Source organism: Crotalus tigris, unplaced genomic scaffold, assembly GCF_016545835.1.
Source record: "Crotalus tigris isolate CLP2741 ecotype Arizona unplaced genomic scaffold, ASM1654583v1 scf7180000018030.5226217, whole genome shotgun sequence".
Classification (NCBI taxonomy): domain Eukaryota; kingdom Metazoa; phylum Chordata; class Lepidosauria; order Squamata; family Viperidae; genus Crotalus; species Crotalus tigris.
This window is the reverse complement of record NW_024096786.1, coordinates 700,902-723,275: the sequence shown is the minus strand read 5'-3', so window position 1 is coordinate 723,275 and position 22,374 is coordinate 700,902. Positions and strand designations below refer to the sequence as shown.

Here is a 22,374-nt window from a genome sequence, read left to right as displayed (position 1 = left end):
TAATTTCCTGGATCCATTTTTTTTTCCTTTTTTGAGGATGGGAACTACATCAGCTCTTTCCCAGTCCTCTGGTAGTTCCCCTGTGTTCCAGGATCTTTGAAAAATATAGTTCAGTGGCTCCGATATCACATCTGCCAGTTCCTTGAGAACTCTGGGGTGTAATCCATCTGATCCTGGCGATTTGAACTCATCTAGGCTGGACAGGTGCTCCCTAACCATTTTCTTGCCTATCTTAACTTGTGTTTCTGTTTTGTTTTTTAATTGAGTTATTCTTAAAATGTCATTGTTAAAACCAGTACATGGAAACACATGGTGACTATGTGAAACTTGGCAAGACATCAGTAGACTTAGGCAGGCACAAGGAATGTTTATTCGTGACCTAAACCAAAGAAACATTCTGTGACTACAGAACCTTGAGTTATTCTTCAAAATATTTTTGAAATTTGTGAAAGTCATGTTCAGAATCCTATGAACAGCGCTGTTTTAATCTAGAGGTAATCAACCACAACTGGGATCAGAATTTCCACTGCAAAGCAAGATGATTATTAATTGAGTTGCCTCATTTTAAGATCTTTTTGCTATGGTTGTTAAGTGAATCATGCAGTTGTTAAAGGAATCACATAGTCATTAAGTGAATCTTACTTTGCTAGTCAGAAGCCAGCTGGGAAGGCCATAAATGGCAATCACATGATCCTGGGATGCTGGAACTGTCATACTTAAGTGTGGTTTGCTGAGTGGCCAAATTTTGATAATATGAATGTACGGATAATGAAAAGATCGTAAGTGCAAGTACTGGGGATCACTTTTTTTTTTTAGTGCTGTTGTAACTTTAAAAGGTTGCTAAATGAATGGCTGTAAGTCCAAAGACTTACATATTATGTATTTGCAGTCACATATTTCTACATGTGTATACAAGCCTATATTTCTACATTTGTATTTAAGCAATGGAGAAAGTCAAGGATTCCGGAGGTCGGGAAATACATGTCAGACTTCGTGATCATTGAGATACAGAGGGAATTAGTTGGAAGAATATGGACAATATTTAATTGCCAAGAATATGTTATTCTACCAAAAATAAATAGAGAAAGGGGAAAAAAATATATTGCTGAAGGTCTTGGATTGGCAGCTTGCTCCCTTATAATCCTGAATAGAAAAGAAAGAAAACCTGAGACAAGGAATTATCAGCTAATGACCACTGAAAGGCCTTAGGATAATAATAGATATTTATGCTATTCATACTCAGAAAAAATAACAGTTTCAGTAATTTATCAGGCTTTATCAAAGAACAATGCAACAGCATTCAAGTATTATCAAGTAAAACAGAGAGGTGGGGAGAGACATGGTTCCAGGACCTAGGGAACACTTTCTGCTTCTTTAACATTATTGGAGTTTCTACAGGCTTCAGGTCATGAGTTCACAATGGACAGTGACCTGCATGTATTATGTGAATAAATGAATTTATTTGTATAGATTTTCTTATTTTGCATTCATATGTTTGGGGTTGTTCTAGTCATAAGTAAGTGAATTCCCTTCCTCTTGAACTTTAGAAATCTTGTTTAGCAACATCTTTCAGGTACTGAGATTTCAGCATTGTCCATTTTCTTCATATTATCTTCAGAAACTTGCTGTTTTGGAGAAAAAAGAAGGGTAGCACATTGTAATTCTCAAGAGGTTTAGTTCAGCTTCAGTGCTTTTTTTTTTTTTTTTTTTTGCATTTCTTTTTAAGCACAGCATACCCGCAGCCTAGATAATGCATCTTTGCCAGATGCAAGCATCATCCTAAATGAGGGGAAAAAAAAACATCTTAAGGATGAGTGGAGATAGATAAAAACTGAGTCTTTTTCATAGAAATTGAGTTGCCTTCTCAATAACTTCCTGTGTTTTGAGCAGAAATGGTGAACTCTACCCCAGGCAAACTTAATTTAAAGAAAAGGAAAGAAAAGAAAAGAAAAGAAAGAAAGTTTGCTATATAATAGATTTGCCATCTATTAACAAGCAGACTGGGGTGGAAAATAAATAAATATAATCAAAGCTGTGATTAGGAATCTGAAGCACCGAAAAACAATGTCTTGCACTCCTCACCAGCGCTGAAAATCATTAGCCATGGACTCCTGCCATTTGCCCATCAGTGCCTAATTGCATTCACTGCAGGAACAAAGTGAAGGAAGTGAGATCACATGATGCTGGGAAGGATGAGCCTGAAAATCATATGCTTGGGTCCATCTGCCTGGCTGCATGCTTTAAAAATACTAATTGAAATACTTTCAGCTCATCCTAGGAGATGATGCCATCAGTTTGAGCTGGTGGACCAGAAGGGTTTTGCCTACCCAAACTCTCTGAGGGGAAAAGGAGCAGCAACAACCTGGGAGTGTGCTGAAAGAAGGCTGCATTTGAGAGAATTACACTGTATTTCAGCTGATTGGAAACATACTTTGTATTTGTGTGTCCCAAGCATCGGGTGCTTAGCAGCTGCAGTAATATCAATGGGCAATTGAAACCGACCCTCATTAGATTAGTGCTGAGCTTATTGCTTGTGCCAGTCTCATTATTATTGGTAAGTAAACTGGCAGATTGTCAGGATGCCTCATGGCAAGATAAGCTTTTGCAGCTTTTTGTTTGCGCTTATAATAAACAATGAAGTTAATGCAATCCCTTGGGCACAGCCACGTCTCAGATGTTTTTTGCGAGCAGCAATCAGCTTGCTGGAGTAAACAACTTCTTATTTTAAGAAGCAATATTAATTAATTAAAGCAGGAGGCATGAGGCTGGGAAAGAGAGAGTGAGCAAGCAAGAGCACCTGTTAATTATTTCCTGTCACCTGCCCCAGTGAAGCTTGCCAGTCGGAGAACGTAGTGCCTTCAGCATGCTCTGCTTGTCAGCTGAGCCAATTGTCAACTGGAGCTTGCAGGAGCTGACGACTTTTGACAGGGCACAACTAAATGTCACATCTCATTCTGATGTGTGTGTGTGGGGGGGGGAGTGGGTGTGCTTGTGTATATTGCTTTGATTGTCAGGAGAATGCTTGGTGATGACCCAAACTGTTTTTGCTTCTCAACTTCATGTCCAGTTCACATTGAGTTAAAGATAAAACTATGGGCTCTACTAAATGACTAGCTGTTGTGTCACTCAAACCTTCTGATTTCACAGCTGAAAGGAAGCAGAGGCTGAACAGACTGTTTTGATTATTTAAATTGACGGAGTGATAGAGGAATTTATGTTTTCACTACTTAGGGGGTTTGCATCCTTGCACAGATATAGTAGGACTTGGTCTTCTTAGCCAAGAGTCTGGTTGTAGATATGGACCAGGAACTGAGTGTGTATTTCTACTCACTTCTACTTCTACTACTACCAAACATCAAATTACTTAACATCAAATTAAGAGCCAGTGGCGCAGTAGTTAGAATGCAGTTAGAACTCGGCTGACTGCCAGCAACTCAAGGTTGACTCAGCCTTCCACCCTTCCTAGGTCAGTAAAATGAGGACCCAGATTGTTGGGGGTGATATGCAGACTCTGTAAATTGCTTAGAGAGGGCTGTAAAGTACTATGAAGTGGTATATAAGTCTAAGTGCTATTGCTACTTCTACTTGAAAAATACAGCTGCAGGAGATGCAAATGAATTGTAGGCATTTTTTTGGCCCAGTGTATGTGGAATATTTCCTGGAATGATAGTTCTATATCTGGGATCTTTTAACTAGACTGTGGTCTAGTTACAATGCTGGGAAGTCAGGAACACACACACACACACACACACACACACACACACACACACACACACACACACAGAGAGAGAGAGAGAGAGAGAGAGAGAGAGAGAGAGAGAGAGTAAATAAACCAAGTGTCCCTCCAATAAGTGCATCAACCACTCTGTGTGCACTAGAGAACAAAACCCAGTAGTCAGTTCTATGGTGTGAATCATGTAAGTTCTCCATGTGCCTAAAGCTTGTAACTGCAGCAGCATAACAATAAGCTTCCAGGGACAGCAAAGATTGATCAGTGGATGGTCTTAGTTCATGTTGCAAGCAGGTCTGAGATTTATTAAACAACAATTGAGTACAGAGCCAAATGGGAGCTCCCTTTGTGATAATTTTCAGCTGAAAATTCAGATTAAAAAACTGAAGCACTCTCACTCCATAACAGATTTGTTATGGATCATGGCAAAAGGAGTCTAAAGTACAGGTATAACAGTTCATTTAGTGACTGTTCAAAGTTACAAAGACACTGAAAAAGTGATTTTCTAACCATTTTTTACACTTAGAACCCTTGCAGCATCCCCGTGGTCACACGATCAAAATTCAAATGCTTGGCAACTGACTCATATTTATGATGGTTGCCGTGTCCTGGGGTCATGTGATCAACTTCTGTGATCTTCTTAAAAACTAATTGCTGCAAGAAAGTTTGTAAAATGGGGCAAAATTCACTTAACAAATGTTCTGCTCAGCGACTGAAATGTTGGGCTCAATTTTAGTTGTAAATCGAGGACTACTTGTATTCATCCACTGAGGTCATGTGTGAATAAAACAAACTGGCAATCAGATAATTCGTGATCATCCATGTGAACCTCACCAGGCCTAATTTTCTTGAGTCTCAAATTGGTTTTACCTGGTCTTACTGGTTTTTCCTTTTAGTACTGTCCATGTGGTTTTCATGGCAAAGATACTGGAGTGGTTTGCCATTTCCTTCTCCAGTGGATCACATTTTGTCAGAACTCTCTGCTATAACCTGTCCATCTTGGGTGGCCCTGCACGGCATAGCTTATAGCTTCATTGAGTTACGCAAGCCCCTTCGCCACGACAAGGCAGTAATCCATAAAGGGGGATTTTTTTATAGAAGAAAACAACAGAATAGGGAGGACCAGAGATCTCTTCAAGAAAATTGGAGATATGAAGTGAACGTTTCATGCAAAGATGGGCATGATAAAGGACCAAAATGGCAGAGACCTAACAGAGGCAGAAGAGATTAAGAAGAGATGGCAAAACTACACAGAAGAACTATACAAGAATGAGCTTAACATCCCAGATAACCACAATGAGATGGTCACTGACCTCGAAACAGACATCCTAGAATGTGAAGTGAAATGGGCCTTAGAAAATCTGAGCAACAACAAAGCTAGTGGAGGTGACAGTATTCCAGCTGAGCTATTCAAAATCTTAAAAGATGATGCAGTAAAAGTGCTACACTCAATTTGCCAGCAAATTTGGAAAACTCAACATGGCCACAGGATTGGAAAAGGTCAGTTTACATTCCAATTCCAAAGAAAGGCAATGCCAAAGAATGTTCAAACTATCGCACCATTGCACTCATTTCACATGCTAGTAAAGTTATGCTTAAAATCCTACAATCTAGACTCCAGCAGTATGTGGATCGAGAACTACCAGAAGTACAGGCAGGATTTCGAAGAGGCAGAGGAACTAGAGATCAAATTGCCAACATACGCTGGATCATGGAGAAAGCTAGGGAGTTCCAGAACAACATCTACTTCTGCTTCATTGACTATGCAAAAGCCTTTGATTGTGTGGATCACAACAAATTGTGGCAAGTTCTTAAAGAGATGGGAGTACCAGACCATCTCATTTGTCTCTTGAGAAACCTATATGCGGGTCAAGAATCAACAGTGAGAACTGGACACGGAACCACTGATTGGTTCAAAATTGGAAAAGGAGTCCGGCAAGGCTGTATACTGTCGCCCTGCCTATTTAACTTATATTCAGAGCACATCATGAGAAATGCAGGGCTAGATGAATCAAAAGTTGGAATTAAGATTGCCGGGAGAAATATCAACAACCTAAGATATGCAGATGATACCACTCTAATGGCAGAAAGTGAAGAGGAACTAAAGAGCCTCTTGATGCGGGTGAAGAAGGAGAGTGCAAAAGTTGGCTTGAAACTCAACATTAAGAAAACCAAATCATGGCATCCGGCCCTCTCAATTCCTGGCAAATAGATGGGGAAGAAATGGAGGTAGTGACAGATTTTATTTTTCTGGGCTCCAAGATCACCTCAGATGGTGACTGCAGCCAAGAAATTAAAAGACGCTTGCTCCTGGGGAGGAAAGCTATGGCAAATCTAGACAGCATTCTAAAAAGCAGAGACATCACCCTGCCAACAAAAGTGCGTATAGTCCAGGCCATGGTTTTCCCAGTTGCAATGTATGGCTGTGAAAGTGGACCATAAGAAAGGCTGAGCACCAAAGAATTGAGGCCTTTGAACTATGGTGCTGGAGAAGACTCCTGCGAGTCCCTTGGACTGCAAGGCGTTCAAACCAGTCAGTCCTAGAAGAGATCAACCCCGACTGCTCTTTAGAAGGCCAGATCCTAAAGTTGAAACTCAAATACTTTGGCCACTAATGAGAAGGAAGGACTCACTGGAGAAGGGCCTAATGCTGGGAAAGATTGAGGGCAATAGAAGAATGGGACGACAGAGAATGAGATGGCTGGATGGAGTCACTGAAGCAGTAGGTGTGAATTTAAATGGACTCCAGAAGATGGTAGAGGACAGGAAGACCTGGAGGAACATTGTCCATGGGGTCGCAACGGGTCGGACACGACTTCGCAATTAACAACAACAACTGGTTTTTAGACGGTAACATTTCTATCCTTCATTTTCCTCTCTCTACCTGAGGGTACTATAGATGAGGGAACTGTGCAGTATCAAGGGCCTTGAACAGCTTCTGCCAAATTCCTATATCTGGTTTCCATAACTCTGTCCAGATAGTCTAAACAACCTCTACAGGTGAGTCCTCTGCAAAGGATTTCCAGAGATTACAAGAGGCTTCTGTTGGATCAGAAAAAGATCAATGGAACTAGTGCTGTTAAACAAATACACGGCTCTTCCTTGCTTTGTGTTTAAAGAAAGATCTCAAGGGTCCCCAAAACAGAGTCACACACTGTACTATGCAGAGATTAGATACATGGGAGGAAGTCTTTGACTGCCAGTTAAGTTTTCTTTTCTTTGCTTAAATTCTCATATACAAGTTAACTGTTTTCTTCCCATATGCAACAGTTTTCATATGGCCCAATGTGTTTATTGTAGAGTTACAAAAGAAAGGAAGGAATGCATATTTAAAGTAACAAGCTATTTTAACCTCATGTTTCCAATTCTAATTCCTTCCTTCCCATTTCTATTCCTGTTTATGGACTTTTACAAAAAAATATGGCAGGGCTGGCTTCAAGTATATCACGAGACCCACAGAAAACAAGAAGGTAAATATATAAACAGCTAGGTCCTGCTTCAAACCCTGTTTTTGGTGTTAAAATGAATATATATAGATACATGCAATATTTATTTATATGGAAGACTGGATTTGCTCCAAAGGGATGTGGATTTTTTTGTGGGTGTGGGCTGTGTGTTCTATGTAATAAGAGTACATCATAAACATTAAACTGGAATTGGTTAGTTATGATTTTTATTTTAACTTTGTCCTAATGTGTTATATTGGCTCACACTTTGATTGAATATATGACATCAAGCTGGTGTCAATTTGTAATGGCAATATGTATAGATTGTCTCCAAGATACAATCCTTAACCTTCAAAAGCACCACAAGCTTATTTTCCTGCTACCTATATGCTACCTATATCTTATATTAATTTGCTAAAGCTCAGAACATGTGAATAAATGCTATCAAGTTGATGTCAACTCTTAATGGTCGAATATATGGAATTTATCTGCCTCAACCTGGTGCTTCAGTCCTTCCAACATTGCACCTATTGCTATTGGAACTGAGTCCATCTAACTTGATGCTGATCTTCCTCTCTTTCCATTCATATTTCCCAGTATGCAGCCTTTTCCAGAGAGCTTTACCCAAAGTAGGACAATTTGAATCTGGTTATTTGTGCCCCAAGCCAGAAAGCTGGGTTGGTTAGTTTGATATTCTGTTTGTTTGCTTGCTTTGATTGATTGGTTCACATATAGAATGGTTCAATTATGTAGTTTTCTTTTCTGGGAATTATTCTCTAGATTTGCCTATCTTATACCAGTCCTACATCACTAAACCATGGCAGAGGTATCTGGAAAATCAACTCTTTCTTCCTGTCACTATCCAGTTAAATACTTCAAAAGGATGGAATAATTTATGCCAAATAATAAAAAAAACCTGGTCTTAGTGGAGAAGATAACTGTGATCTAAAATAAAGTATGAATGTTCCATTGAAGTTTCAATCTAGTCATGTTTCCTTCCAAGGCAGACTATCCTGTTTTTTCCTTCCTCTGATTGTTTGATCTTCTGCCCTTAATAGTCAGCATTGTGATTACCCTATATTTAATACTCTTGGGGGCTTTGCACTATTTTTGCTTCTTAATCTTTTTTAGAAAAAATATTATTTCAGAGAGCTTTGAAAACCATGGAATTATCAGATAAAGAATAATAACTCTCACTGACTTTGATAAAAGTACTTTTTTTACCAGTATACAGTAAATGTTCACGATACAATATTTACCAGAGAAAGATTGTGAATTCAGCATCATGGCCATGCAGCTCACAGCAATCAATGAGGTACCTGTCAGGCGCAAAAAGTCAGGAACCAGGATGGAGTTCAAAAGCACTACAAATTTATTTCATGCTACTTATACACAAGAATCTAAACTACTAACGGTCAGGGTGAATTGTCACCAGATAAGAGTCAGCGGACATGAAGGGGAGCTGAACTTAGGTCTCTAATAGGGGAATAGAGACTAAAAATTGTTGATGTGTTTGACCTCACCCTCACCCTCAGACTCAGCCTGGTCATTTCCTACACTAGAAAGGCCCAGAACCTTGTTTATTTTTCCAAGAAGAAGAACATACATAAAGCCCCCACCTCCCACCCCACAATCTATATGCATGCATGTCCAACACATACATACACACACAGAGGGAGATAGAAGGGCATCAGAGAATGATATACTATATGCATATCATTCTTTGCTGTCATAATGGAATAGATGATTCTGATCAATTTCTGGAAAATGATGACCCTATCTTATAGAGAAGAGTTGGATAGGATAGTTAACATTTTATTTATTTCATAGATTTGTATAGTCACCCATCTCAAGTAAATTACTCTGGACAGTTTGCAACATTAAAATACTAAAAACATTTGGAAATATAGAAATTCATAGCAGCCAAGGATCACACACAATCAACACAACATAAAATATCAAACACTCGATCTACTGAAACCTTTGCTTGTGCAAATCTTGATAAAATGAATGGAAGCTGGAAAAGAACATTTCCCAGTATATAGTGCATTTTGAATTAAAGCAGGGCAAGAAACAATACCTTTAAACCTAAAAATAAAAAGAACTCAAGGTCAGTAGAGAATGGGTCATAGATAGTTTTTTTTAAAATCATCTTTCTACATTTTCTTATTTTATGCATTATAAATTTGTTGCATATTTTGCCTAAATATAATTCTGATGACCTCTTTGCTCTGCTTAAAATTAATCTCTTTCTTAGCATATACAGAACATCTCAACAGCCGCTAAGGAGTGAGCATACCATGGTGTGCGCTAATAACATTATTCCTAATCAACTCGTTGCTTCCTTGTACAGCCTTCATCTACTTGTCCTGCCAGAGTCTCATTTCCAGATTATTAAGAGGACAGCCAGGAAACCACAAGTGTAATTAGAATAGGGTGATTTATTAAATGAGCTGACTAAATGACAGGACTTTTTTTTGACAAATTCATTTCTTCACAGTTCTGAGTCTTGCGATTGTTACTTATAGAAATATCAAATCTTTAAATATTCTTCAGCCACATTAGAAGTACTTAGGGGAAAAGATAGAGAAAAGACATGGATAAAAATACTTCCTTCCTTGGAAGCTGCTTGAAATATTTTATGCCAAAGTGAAGATTTGTATGTAATCTCAACAGCTCGCAGGTCCACAGATTCAATCATCTGCTAGACTTTCTTACTGGATAATACTGAATCCACTGAAAGTATCATAAATATTACTAATGGTTTTTCCTATACCTAGTTCCCATAACAATGTATACAATAACAGAGTCAATAGCAAATAAACCTTTCTATTTTACCCCACAAATAAGAGATCAATTAAAATTGTGTTCTTTCAGTAAAGTAAATGTTAACTGATTTTGTGTGTATGCACCTTCCAGTTGTCTTAAGTCCTGGTAATTGCCTGGACTAGTTCCCACAGATTTCTTGGCAACAATTTTCAAAGTGGTTTGCCATTGCCCCATTCTTAGGGCTGAGAGTGATTAGGCAAATCTCACTTAGCTGACTTTATGACTAAGGTAGAACCAGAATTCACAGTCTTCCAGTTTCTAACCTGGTGATTTAACCACTACACTAACTTCACTGGAGAAGGAAATGGCAAACCACTCCAGTATCTTTGCCATGAAAACCCCATGGACAGTACTAAAAGGAAAAAAGATATGACACTGGAAGATGAGCCCCTCAGGTCGGAAGGTGTCCAATATGCTACTGGGGAAGAGCAGAGGGCTAGTACTAGTAGCGCCAGAAAGAATGAAGCGACTGGGCCAAAGCCTAAAGGACGCTCAGCTGTGGATATATCTGGTGGTGAAAGGAAAGTCCAATGCTGTAAAGATTTTTTCTCCATAGGAACCTGGAATGTAAGATCCATGAATCAAGGCAAGCTAGACGTAGTCCAAAAAGAGATGACAAGACTGAACATCGACATCTTAGGAATCAGCGAACTAAAATGGATAGGAATGGGTGAATTTAACTCAGATGACCATCAGGTATACTACTGTGGGCAGGAATCCCTCAGAAGAAATGGAGTAGCCTTCATAGTCAATAAAAGAATAGGAAAAGCAATACTGGGATACAATCCCCAAAATGACAGAATGATCTCAATTCGAATCCAAGGCAAACCATTCAATATCACAGTAGTCCAAATCTATGCCCCAACCACTGTTGCTGAAGAGGATGAAATTGACCGGTTCTATGAAGCCCTACAGCACCTTATAGAATTAACACCAAAAAAATGATGTCCTTATCATCATGGGGGATTGGAATGCTAAGGTAGGAAGCCAAAAGATAACCGAATAACAGGCAAGTTTGGCCTTGGAGTACAAAATGAAGCAGGGCACAGGCTGATAGAATTTTGTCAAGAAAATACGATGGTCATAACAAACACTCTTTTCCAACAACCCAAGAGACGGCTCTACACATGGACATCATCAGACGGTCAACATAGAAATCAGATTGACTATGTGCTCTGCAGCCAAAGATGGAGAAGCTCTATACAGTCAGTAAAAACAAGACCAGGAGCTGACTGTGACTCAGATCATGAGCTTCTTGTTGCAAAATTTAGGCTTAAATTGAAAAAAGTAGGGAAAAGCAGTAGGCCACTCAGGTATGAACTAAATCATATTCCTGATGAATATACAGTAGAGGTGACAAATAGATTTAAGGAACTGGATCTGATAGACAGAGTGCCTGAAGAACTATGGATGGAAGTTCGCAACATTGTACAAGAGGTAGCAACTAAAACCATCCCAAAGACAAAGAAATGCAAGAAAGCAAAATGGCTGTCTGAGGAAGCTTTGCAAATAGCTGAGGAAAGAAGGGAAGCGAAAGGCAAAGGAGAAAGAGAAAGATACACCCAATTGAATACAGAATTCCAGAGAATAGCTAGAAGAGATAAGAATACCTTCTTAAATGAACAGTGCAAAGAAATAGACGAAAACAACAGAATAGGGAGGACCAGAGATCTCTTCAAGAAAATTGGAGATATGAAGGGAACGTTTCATGCAAAGATGGGCATGATAAAGGACCAAAATGGCAGAGACCTAACAGAGGCAGAAGAGATTAAGAAGAGATGGCAAAACTACACAGAAGAACTATACAAGAATGAGCTTAACATCCCAGATAACCACAATGAGATGGTCACTGACCTCGAACCAGACATCCTAGAATGTGAAGTGAAATGGGCCTTAGAAAATCTGAGCAACAACAAAGCTAGTGGAGGTGACAGTATTCCAGCTGAGCTATTCAAAATCTTAAAAGACGATGCAGTAAAAGTGCTACACTCAATTTGCCAGCAAATTTGGAAAACTCAACAGTGGCCACAGGATTGGAAAAGGTCAGTTTACATTCCAATTCCAAAGAAAGGCAATGCCAAAGAATGTTCAAACTATCGCACCATTGCACTCATTTCACATGCTAGTAAAGTTATGCTTAAAATCCTACAAGCTAGACTCCAGCAGTATGTGGATCGAGAACTACCAGAAGTACAGGCAGGATTTCGAAGAGGCAGAGGAACTAGAGATCAAATTGCCAACATACGCTGGATCATGGAGAAAGCTAGGGAGTTCCAGAAAAACATCTACTTCTGCTTCATTGACTATGCAAAAGCCTTTGATTGTGTGGATCACAACAAATTGTGGCAAGTTCTTAAAGAGATGGGAGTACCAGACCATCTCATTTGTCTCCTGAGAAACCTATATGCGGGTCAAGAAGCAACAGTGAGAACCGAACACGGAACCACTGATTGGTTCAAAATTGGAAAAGGAGTCCGGCAAGGCTGTATACTGTCACCCTGCCTATTTAACTTATATGCAGAGCACATCATGAGAAAGGCAGGGCTAGATGAATCAAAAGTTGGAATTAAGATTGCCGGGAGAAATATCAACAACCTAAGATATGCAGATGATACCACTCTAATGTCAGAAAGTGAAGAGGAACTAAAGAGCCTCTTGATGCGGGTGAAGAAGGAGAGTGCAAAAGTTGGCTTGAAACTCAACATTAAGAAAACCAAAATCATGGCATCCGGCCCTCTCAATTCCTGGCAAATAGATGGGGAAGAAATGGAGGTAGTGACAGATTTTATTTTTCTGGGCTCCAAGATCACCTCAGATGGGGACTGCAGCCAAGAAATTAAAAGACGCTTGCTCCTGGGGAGGAAAGCTATGGCAAATCTAGACAGCATTCTAAAAAGCAGAGACATCACCCTGCCAACAAAAGTGCGTATAGTCCAGGCCATGGTTTTCCCAGTTGCAATGTATGGCTGTGAAAGTTGGACCATAAGAAAGGCTGAGCGCAAAAGAATTGAGGCCTTTGAACTATGGTGCTGGAGAAGACTCCTGCGAGTCCCTTGGACTGCAAGGCGTTCAAACCGGTCAGTCCTAGAAGAGATCAACCCCGACTACTCTTTAGAAGGCCAGATCCTGACAGTTGAAACTCAAGTACTTTGGCCACCTAATGAGAAGGAAGGATTCACTGGAGAAGAGCCTAATGTTGGGAAAGATTGAGGGCAATAGAAGAAGGGGACGACAGAGAATGAGATGGCTGGATGGAGTCACTGAAGCAGTAGGTGTGAATTTAAATGGACTCCAGAAGATGGTAGAGGACAGGAAGACCTGGAGGAACATTGTCCATGGGGTCGCGACGGGTCGGACATGACTTCGCAATTAACAACAACAACAACTAACTTCAAACTGGCTCTCATTATCACTGATGCTACACTGATCAGTTAATGGTTTCTGGACACTACAATATATTGGTTGATTAAAATGTTGGTAAGCAGCCTTATATTGCACAAAACTCTGGGTACTCTTAAGGCACCATGGCACAAGGCTCTGGGGATAATGATGAGTATTCCATCTATGGAATAGGATAATTAGTAGAAATGGCATGCCAGCTGATTTATTTAAAAACTCTGATAAAGTCGAACACTCATTTTAATGTAAAAACTTGCCAAAATCAGCACCCACCAATTTTGTGCCTGTCAAATGTGCTGGTTTGTAATTCTTAACATTGTCAACCACATGGTTAGTACTGCCTAGAATTTTGGGGAAGTGGAGTACTAACAAATCCAAAGTGCACCGAATGTGAAATGCTATTACACATCATTTTGTCTCTCCTTTCCATCACATCAAATATTCAGGCCACCATGTCAGCTTTCTAGTGTCAGTAGGAAGTTGAAGATCATTTTAGCAATCCATGTTTCCTTTAAACAATCTAAATTAAACCACACTGAAACCTTGAAAAATATGGTTAACTGGTTTTGTAATACTAACGTGTTTTTTTTAAAATGAGCTTCACTTCTGGCAACCACATGGATGCATCCATGTAATTTTCTTGACAAGCAGTATAGAAGGACAACCAATATGGAAACAGAGCCCTAGTGTTTCCTCCCAACCAAATACAATCCAGTCTAGTTTCTGAGCCCAAACATGGCTAGGCAGGCGCTCTACCTCCCGAGACTCTACTGACTTGAAATTCTACTACACAATGAGATTCATTAATTTGTGAAAGAAATACAAAGATGACTTGAAAGGTTAATTAATTAGCTGATGAGTATAGATAGAAAAAACAGAAGATCATTATTCCAAGTCTATGGCTACCTGAAGTTTGACAGAACTTATCAGGAAAGATGTTAGCTTCAAGCATACATTTAGACCAGGGGTTCTCAACCTTGGCAACTTTAAGACTTGTGGACTTCAATTCCCAGAATTCTGGGAGTTGAAGTCCATAAGTCTTAAAGTTGCCAAGGTTGAGAACCTCTGATTTAGACCAAGGAGGACAAGCACCCAACTTTGTTGTGGGAACTGGCAGCCTGCCAGTGACAGGCATATATTTAACATGAAGCATCAAGGAATTCAAGTGTAATATTTCTTTCTGTTCATGAAAGTATAATTAGGTTTCATTTTCAAAGCTGCTCTTTAAAGAACTTTATATTTGTCAGGACAAAGGGATGCTGTGTTTTTCACACTGCGCCACTGTTCCAAAGAGCTTTTGGCAAAAGATCTTACTGCTATGGAAGATGAAGCTCAATATTACTCCAGATATCTCAATGGTTTTTAGTTGCATGGTCTTAATCCCAGAAAATTCACTGGATCCTAACCAGATGTGTATGCTTAGTGATCTAAGCATACAAGCCAGCAAGGCTGAATGCTTAAACACAAGCTAATTTAACCATCTTAACCACTGTCATCTACAATTAATTTAACAAATAATAAAAGGCATTATGAGATGTTGTGGTTCAGGTTTTCTGTATTTGGGAGGATCTGTTAGGCATAGAAACAACTTTGATTTTTTTTTAAAAGTACATATGACCCTTTGAGAACTGAATGCAACAAAATTTCATTTTAATGTATGCTGATTAGTGTACATTTAAAGTGACAATAAAGTTATTATACTATTCTATTCTTCTGTCATGGATGGCAATGCGAGGCCTAATAAGTGAAGAGGAGAACAAGGTTGATTCATTTGACAGTACTTTTAGTTCTTATTTAGAACATATTTAGTAAAAAAAAAAAAAAGTAATGTAAAATTGCCAGAAAGTGCTATCTTTGTATATAATTGATACCAGTGGAAATAAGTCAACAATTGTTCAATATCCACTTAAAAATATTGAATGAGCAAAAAAATTGCTTAGTTTCAATTTTAAAAGATATTGCTTTTACTTTTGCCCACATTCTACTGAATTTCGTTACTTATGCAAAAAGGGATCTGCTCTTCGAGACCAATTCATTATTCTTTATTCTTCAGCTAAAATAAGCAGATTGACAAAAAAATGAATTTTCAGCCAATAATAATGATCAGCTGTACTGTCATCAATGAACATTGATGATCAGCTTAGAGCTACAGACAAGTGCAGTGGTGCCCTATTTCACAATTGACTATATTCTATTCTCAGCTAGCTAAATCATCAAATAGAAGTAATTTGTAATTTACTATACTTTTATACCACCCACTATAAGAAGTTGACCCCTTTTGGAAATAAATTTACGCTGAATGCAATGAAGTTCAAAGGAAGAGAATGCTACTTATCCCAAAGTTTTGAACAGAAAACCTTTAAAGGCAGAAATGGATCATTCTTTTTATAAAGAGCTTAGAAAGATGACTCAGATGGATAGTATTTCTAGTGCTGCATAGCCTACTCTCTGTGTGCCACCTCACCTTTTGTACTTTATTTTTTATAAGTTTTATTAATTTTTTTAAAATTATAATCTTTAGAGTTTAGTAAACAACATATTGTCTGGGTTCACATATTTAACTTTAACTTCTTCAATATAAATCTATTCAATACTGCACAATCCAGTATTTTTTCCTTGATCCTCCTTTATTCCCCATATTTTTTCCATTTCCCCCTCATGAGACAATTACAATTCTTGGTACTATTGGTGTATACAAAACTAGATATAGATATCTTCATCATATTTTACTAATATTATACAAACAACAATAATATTGATTCATAAGTCAATATCCGAACAACTATGTGAACAATATGTGAACAACTAGAAGCTAACATTTATAACTAAAGACTTCTGGTTTTGTGCGGTAGAGCATGGTCATGGGATTATGAAGTTCTGCTTCCCGCATCTCTTTTTATCCTGCCAGGGAACCCTAAATGGGTCTAAAGCCGCTTGAAAGAGGCAGCGAAGAAAGAGGGCTGCCCCAGCGATCCGGGAATGATGGCAGTCTTCCCGTTCAATCTGGGAATTTTTGTCCTGTTTAATCTGAGAATTCCCTCTAACCCAACAGGAGAAAGGCTGGCCCCACCTCAGTAACCAGCCCAAGCTACTTGCAACCGAAGTCCACAGGTACTCACCAGAACATCGGTGAACAGCGTGCTGAAACTGGGTGAGAAATTTGATCTTCTCTCTCCTACTCTATATCCTGAACTTTTGGAAAAGATACCCAAAGAAGCAAAAAAGCCTCTGAAAGTGAAAAGGAGGGGGAACTTAGCCCCACCCTCCCACAGAAGGAAGCGGTGAATTAAATTATTAAGGGGGCAAGAAACATACTGTTGTTGATATCTAGTTGTGAAAGAGAATATATAACTTTAGCTGCTTTGTTATAAGTATTGACAGGATGCCCAGAATGAGATGACCTGCTTCTTTGATCCTTAAAAAGAGCTAAACAAAACATTCTGGGCCAGTCACAATAAGCAAAGACTATAATTACAAAAAAAACCCAAAACCCATAACTGACCTTCCTGGATGATAAACACCTATTGACTGTGCCTTTAAAGTTGTTTTCAGAGAAAGAAATTTTTTTGAGTTTTAGCTATTATGGAATCTCAGGAACTTGCAAAAAGAACTTTCAAGAAAAACCAAATACTTTCCAGGAGGAAATGCTTGCTATGTTGCAATTAATCCAAACAACAATGTCTCTACACCACAATGAAATTAAAAACAATTTTGATGACATAAATGGACATATCTCTATGTTACCCTCACAACATAAGAATTTTCAGAAAATGAATGAATATACCAATGGATGGGATTGTGATTCAACACAGATGGAGGAAAACAAACAAAATGTGACTGAAGCACCAGAACTGGAAGAGATAGTCCACACCCCAGAATCACAAAACAAAGCCAAAGATAAGAAGAAAAGCCTGACAAAATGGATCACAGAGATACTAAAAACCTATGACTTGAGAGACAATTTTTTTTTAAAAGATACCAACATCTTACCTGATCTGCCTCTACCATTCTTAACAACATCCACAAGAAAATGGCAAGACTTTTTAACTAAGTGGAATAGATGGATGAGAAAAGCCGTTTGGCGAAAGAAAAAGACTAAAATCAGAACCAAGGGATCAGAAGATTGGACCTATCAGAAGCAATTTTTAAAGATTAAGCATTTGTTTTAATATGGTTAAAATACAATATGGACTACTCAACCAGTAACTATTGAATGGAATAGAGTTAAAAGATTTTTTTCTGATATCAGAAAGGTAACTGTCTTATTAGATGCAATTTGTAAGTATCTGTTTGAATATGGTTAAAATATAATATGGATTACTTAATTAGTAAATATTGAATGGAATAGAGTTAAAAAATGAAAAAAATGGGAGATATAAATGAATTTTAGTTTGAGAGAGATATGTTTTTCTTTTTCTTCTTTCTTATTCTGAATAGTATTGTATTTTTTTTTTATGATATGAGAAATGTAATTGTTGGGAGGATTATTGTGAGGGAAACAGCCTAGATATTTAACCATAAATCAATTTTGAGAAAATCTTAACAGATAAAAAAATGATTTCAATTTTGTGGGGGAAAAGTCTAAATGAGAATGTTTAGATGATACAGACTCTATTCCTACTCACATAGAATGTGGCTCAACATACCTAATCTAGTAAATAAAGGATATTGATGACCTCAACAATTTGAACTGAATTATGGCTGGCAATTAGGTACCCTGTACACTCACAGCTCTTTTTTTCTAATTCAACAGCAATTTCTGTACCAGCTAACATTTAGACATATTTTTCAATTCTTGAATCACTACTTAGTTGTACCAAAAGCTAATCTTCTGGTTGAGTGATTCTGCAGCACATAGCTAATTATTTCTTTTAGAATTGTTTATGTTTTCTGTTACCTTGTCTACTTTAGGACATCTAAAGTATTATTAGATTGCAAACTCAACCAAATTCATTGTAAGAAAGTTAATGATGCCAAAAACACATATCACTCTCCATTAAAAAAAATGAAGTTGAAAAAGACTCAAAAGACAGGTATCAGGATAGAAAGGAATAAATATAAAAAAAAGTTGACATGCACAAGAGGGACAGACCTGTTCCATTCAAAACTAAAACAAAAGGCCTAAAATTAATGAAATGTGATTTATAATAAATATTAGGAGGAATTCTCTAACAGATGTGAAGCAATGGAAAAATCTGCCTAGAACAGTAGAGGACTTTCCCACTCTAGAGTTTTCCAAATATAGGTTACATAGCCACTTGTTGGAAATGATTTAGGGAATTCCTGCACTGAGCAGCAGCTGGGATTGGATATTTAAAGGTCCTTTCCAACCCAGACAGTCTATATCAGGGGTGTCAAACTGCTGGCCCATGGGCCAGTTGCATCATGGGGAGGCCGCACCCACCTCAGCTCCGGCAATGTGAAAAAAGTTGTGATATGTCACGAAATGTCACTTGACATGGCGATTTTGACACCCGTGGTCTATATTATGACTGTATTTTTATCCTCAGCATCATTACATGATTAAGTTAGCATTTGACTTACCCAATTAGTCTGTTTCATCTTTTGTAAGTCAATTTTGTTCAGTGTTATTATAAATATGACTCTTACTATACAAGAGTTCATTTCTGACATGCAATATTGTAACTTTCTGTATTCTGAATGAACAGAATAATAGATGCAACCAATTTTTGAATTTGATCTTTTAAGACAGAAAACAGCACCACCAAGACTATTATTGTAAAGTATCATTAGACACTGCTTGGCCATTCCACCTTTGGTAACAAATGTCAGAACTGTTTCCTCGAACATTCAGAGACTCTTGACAAATTGAAAATTGGATATTTATTATATGCAAGAAACTCTGAGTGCCCTTAAGTGTTGAAAATGACCTGAGATATGACACAGGAACATCTTCAGGATGGTAGACAAGAAAACAACTGCAACTGTGTAGACACTGATTTTCACATATTTTGTATGTTATACCTGTTAAAGGGGTGGGGCCTTAATTCTAAAATTAAAGGCTCCATTTTTATTTTTATGACCACTCCCATGCAAATACCTCCTGGGGTATGGTTGCTGTTTAATATAGTTCTAATCTAAATAAGATTAGTTAGTGTAAAAGAAGATAGAAATGACCTTAACATGGATGAACACCAAGAGGTTAAAGTAACAGCACCTTGATTTTGTTTGGTATAAAGTAGGGCAGGCAGAAATTCTGATAGGTTTTCAAAATATCGTTATTATGCAATAATAAAGTAGCCTTCCCAGAATCCTTGTAGTATCTGTTTTCTGACTTGGTCTAGCTAGCTGAAGAGAAAATATCAATCTTGCCATTTTACATAGTAGTAATAATAATAATAATAATAATAATAATAATAATAATAATACTGCTTCCATCCTGCGACGATATCTGTAATACCATCAAACATCCACATCTGCCTATCCCAGGTCCTGGGTAAGGACTCGATAGGTAGACAAAATGCCAAATCCAGTCTGAACATCTGGCTGACTGTGCGATGATCCATAATAATAATAATAATAATAAAAAAAATAAAAATAAAAAGTTGGAAGGGATCTTGGAGGTCATCTAGTCCAACTCCTGCTCAGGCAGGAAACCCTATACCATTTCAGACAAATGGCTGTCCAGTCTCTTCTTAAAAACTTCCAGTGTTGGAGCATTCACTGCTTCTGGAGGCAGGTTGTTCTACTGGTTAATTGTTAATGAATCTGTGTAAAAGTCAGAACTTTCTCATCCAAATATCATCCAGGCCACCGAGAAAACACAAGACTTCAAAGGAGGACGAGGTTTCAGTTTGAGTGTTGATCTTATGTTTTATCCATTTCTTCCTCAAGGTCATTTCTGCATTCCTTTACCATTAGTAATGCTTTTAACCATCCCAGTCAAGATGGCCAATGATCAAGGATCATAGGAATTTTCATATTAAGCAAATGGTGGCACAGTGTGGGCAAAACTAAATTTACTGCCAATAGATGCAGTTTTATAATGTTCTCTGGAAAAACTGTGATATTTAAAAAAACAAAGGAGATAAAAAACAATGTAATATTTAATATTATCACCCCAAGGAGAAAAAAATGCCACCTATATATCACTCATATTAAGAAAAAGGTTTATTGAAAGCAGTAGCGGTAAAATCCAATGCTTGCAACAGTTAAACAAGTATAAATGAACTAAATGTCTGTCATGAATGAAGGCAAATATACGTGTCCCAGGATAATGTCGCAGGATCCAATCTGGATCTGTTACCTGGATCAGAGGTTTTCAGTCTTCTGTGCTTTCTGATTCATGCTGGAGCCCGTCTTCAAGGAACTTCTCTCTAGCAGAGTCTGTGCTGTTCTGTGTGTGGTATTTATAGTGCCTGTTGTAAGTGGCTTTTTAGATGTTAATTAGGGTGTGTTGATGGCTGGCTTTTAAGTCATTAGCTGTCCTTTGCTTGTGCTGCCCAGCCTTCACCTTCTAAGGACTTGGTAAGGTGGTGATAAAACATGTCTGTCCCAGAATTCCATTGTCATGGCCAGTAATGGGACAAACAATCTATACAGCCTTTCCACTGCCATTACTATTTCCTAGCTAAATAAATATGTAAGGGAGAAAAAAAGAGAGCAGCTATGTATATTCATGCTCCTCATCTCTTTGGTATTTTCATATCCCAAACAGTAGTGGATGAGACTATCAAAACATTTTTGTACATTACTCCCAAATACTAGTTATGATCATTAGCTTTCTTAAGTGATAATATATTTCAGTTTACTTCTACCCAATATATTCTTTCCAAGTTTTGTCACACACACACACACAGATTTATTTATTAAATTTCTATACTGCCCATATCAGTAATTTGGCAACTCTGGTTGGCTTACAATATAGTAAAAATTTAATAAGTGTTAAAATTATTAAAAATGGGAAAAATGAATAGAGAAGTTAACTATTAAAAGACCAAAATGATGGTTATCCTGGGGGCAAGAAGCTTCTCTATTTTTCTATGGGAAACAAATTCCACGAACCGGACATGATTTTCAATTTGCTGCTTTCTATTTCTTAGAAGAAACTGTGTTACTTCAAATGTCAGATCTGAACCATGTGATAAATGAGATTACTGTAAAAAGAAGCATTAGCACAATGTAAATATGGTTAATTGTCACTATTAGCTGGAAAATAGGCTTTTGATTCCCAGTAAATCATAGCATTTCAAGAAAATCTGACAAGACTAAACTAAGAATGTTTTAATCATAGCCTTCTTCCATTTATGATGCAGGCGAGGGAAGACGCCTTTAGCTACAAACAAAGCATTTTTCTTGAAACAGAGTTTTTGAGGAAAATAAGATTTTGACCAGCTCTGATAGTTACTTTTCAGCATTGAAACTTCAAATTATTTTCAAGGAATAGCAGCTTGCTATATCATTATAGAGAGAGTACATCGTTATATTGTATGTGTCACTTTTCTCAAGAGAATACAAAAGAAAAATAAAAAGGGCACATCAATGTGAATTTGGAGAAATTCCACATGTCTGTTGGAGATTATTTTTAAATACAACCCCAGATGCATGTTTACTTCCTGTTCTGTTAGATACTAGCTAAATCTTAAATTATTGCATGCTCTCTAAAGTTGGAAAGATTTAATCTTTAGAAATGGACAATAATTATAGGAAGCATTTAAAGCCATTGATTTAAAAATGGAGGAATAAATAGCAAGTGTTTGATTGCAAGCATCACATTTTCACAGGGTGTTTGCATTATTTTATAGTGACAATATGACAATATGTAGGCAGCATCTACTTTAGTTAGAGAAATGACCTTGATGTTCTTCATGCAAACATCTTGGCAACCAATCTACCCATTAGTCTGCACCTATGACAGGTCTGCAAATGAAGCAAAAGTGGGAGAAATGTGCATCCACAGAGATCACATTTTCACTTGGTAATGCTGATGTTTCCAAATCCCTGTGACCT

General features: G+C 37.8%; 1 long non-coding RNA gene across 1 annotated transcript in view; it reads right to left on the bottom strand.

Annotated features, from left to right (window-relative positions):
* Positions 1-20,756, bottom strand: part of LOC120309508 — a 139,135-nt gene extending 118,379 nt beyond the window's left edge. The window contains exon 1 of the long non-coding RNA XR_005557104.1: positions 20,672-20,756. This is a non-coding gene — a long non-coding RNA (uncharacterized LOC120309508). The remainder of the gene's footprint in view (positions 1-20,671) is intronic.
* Positions 20,757-22,374: the final 1,618 nt, after the last annotated feature.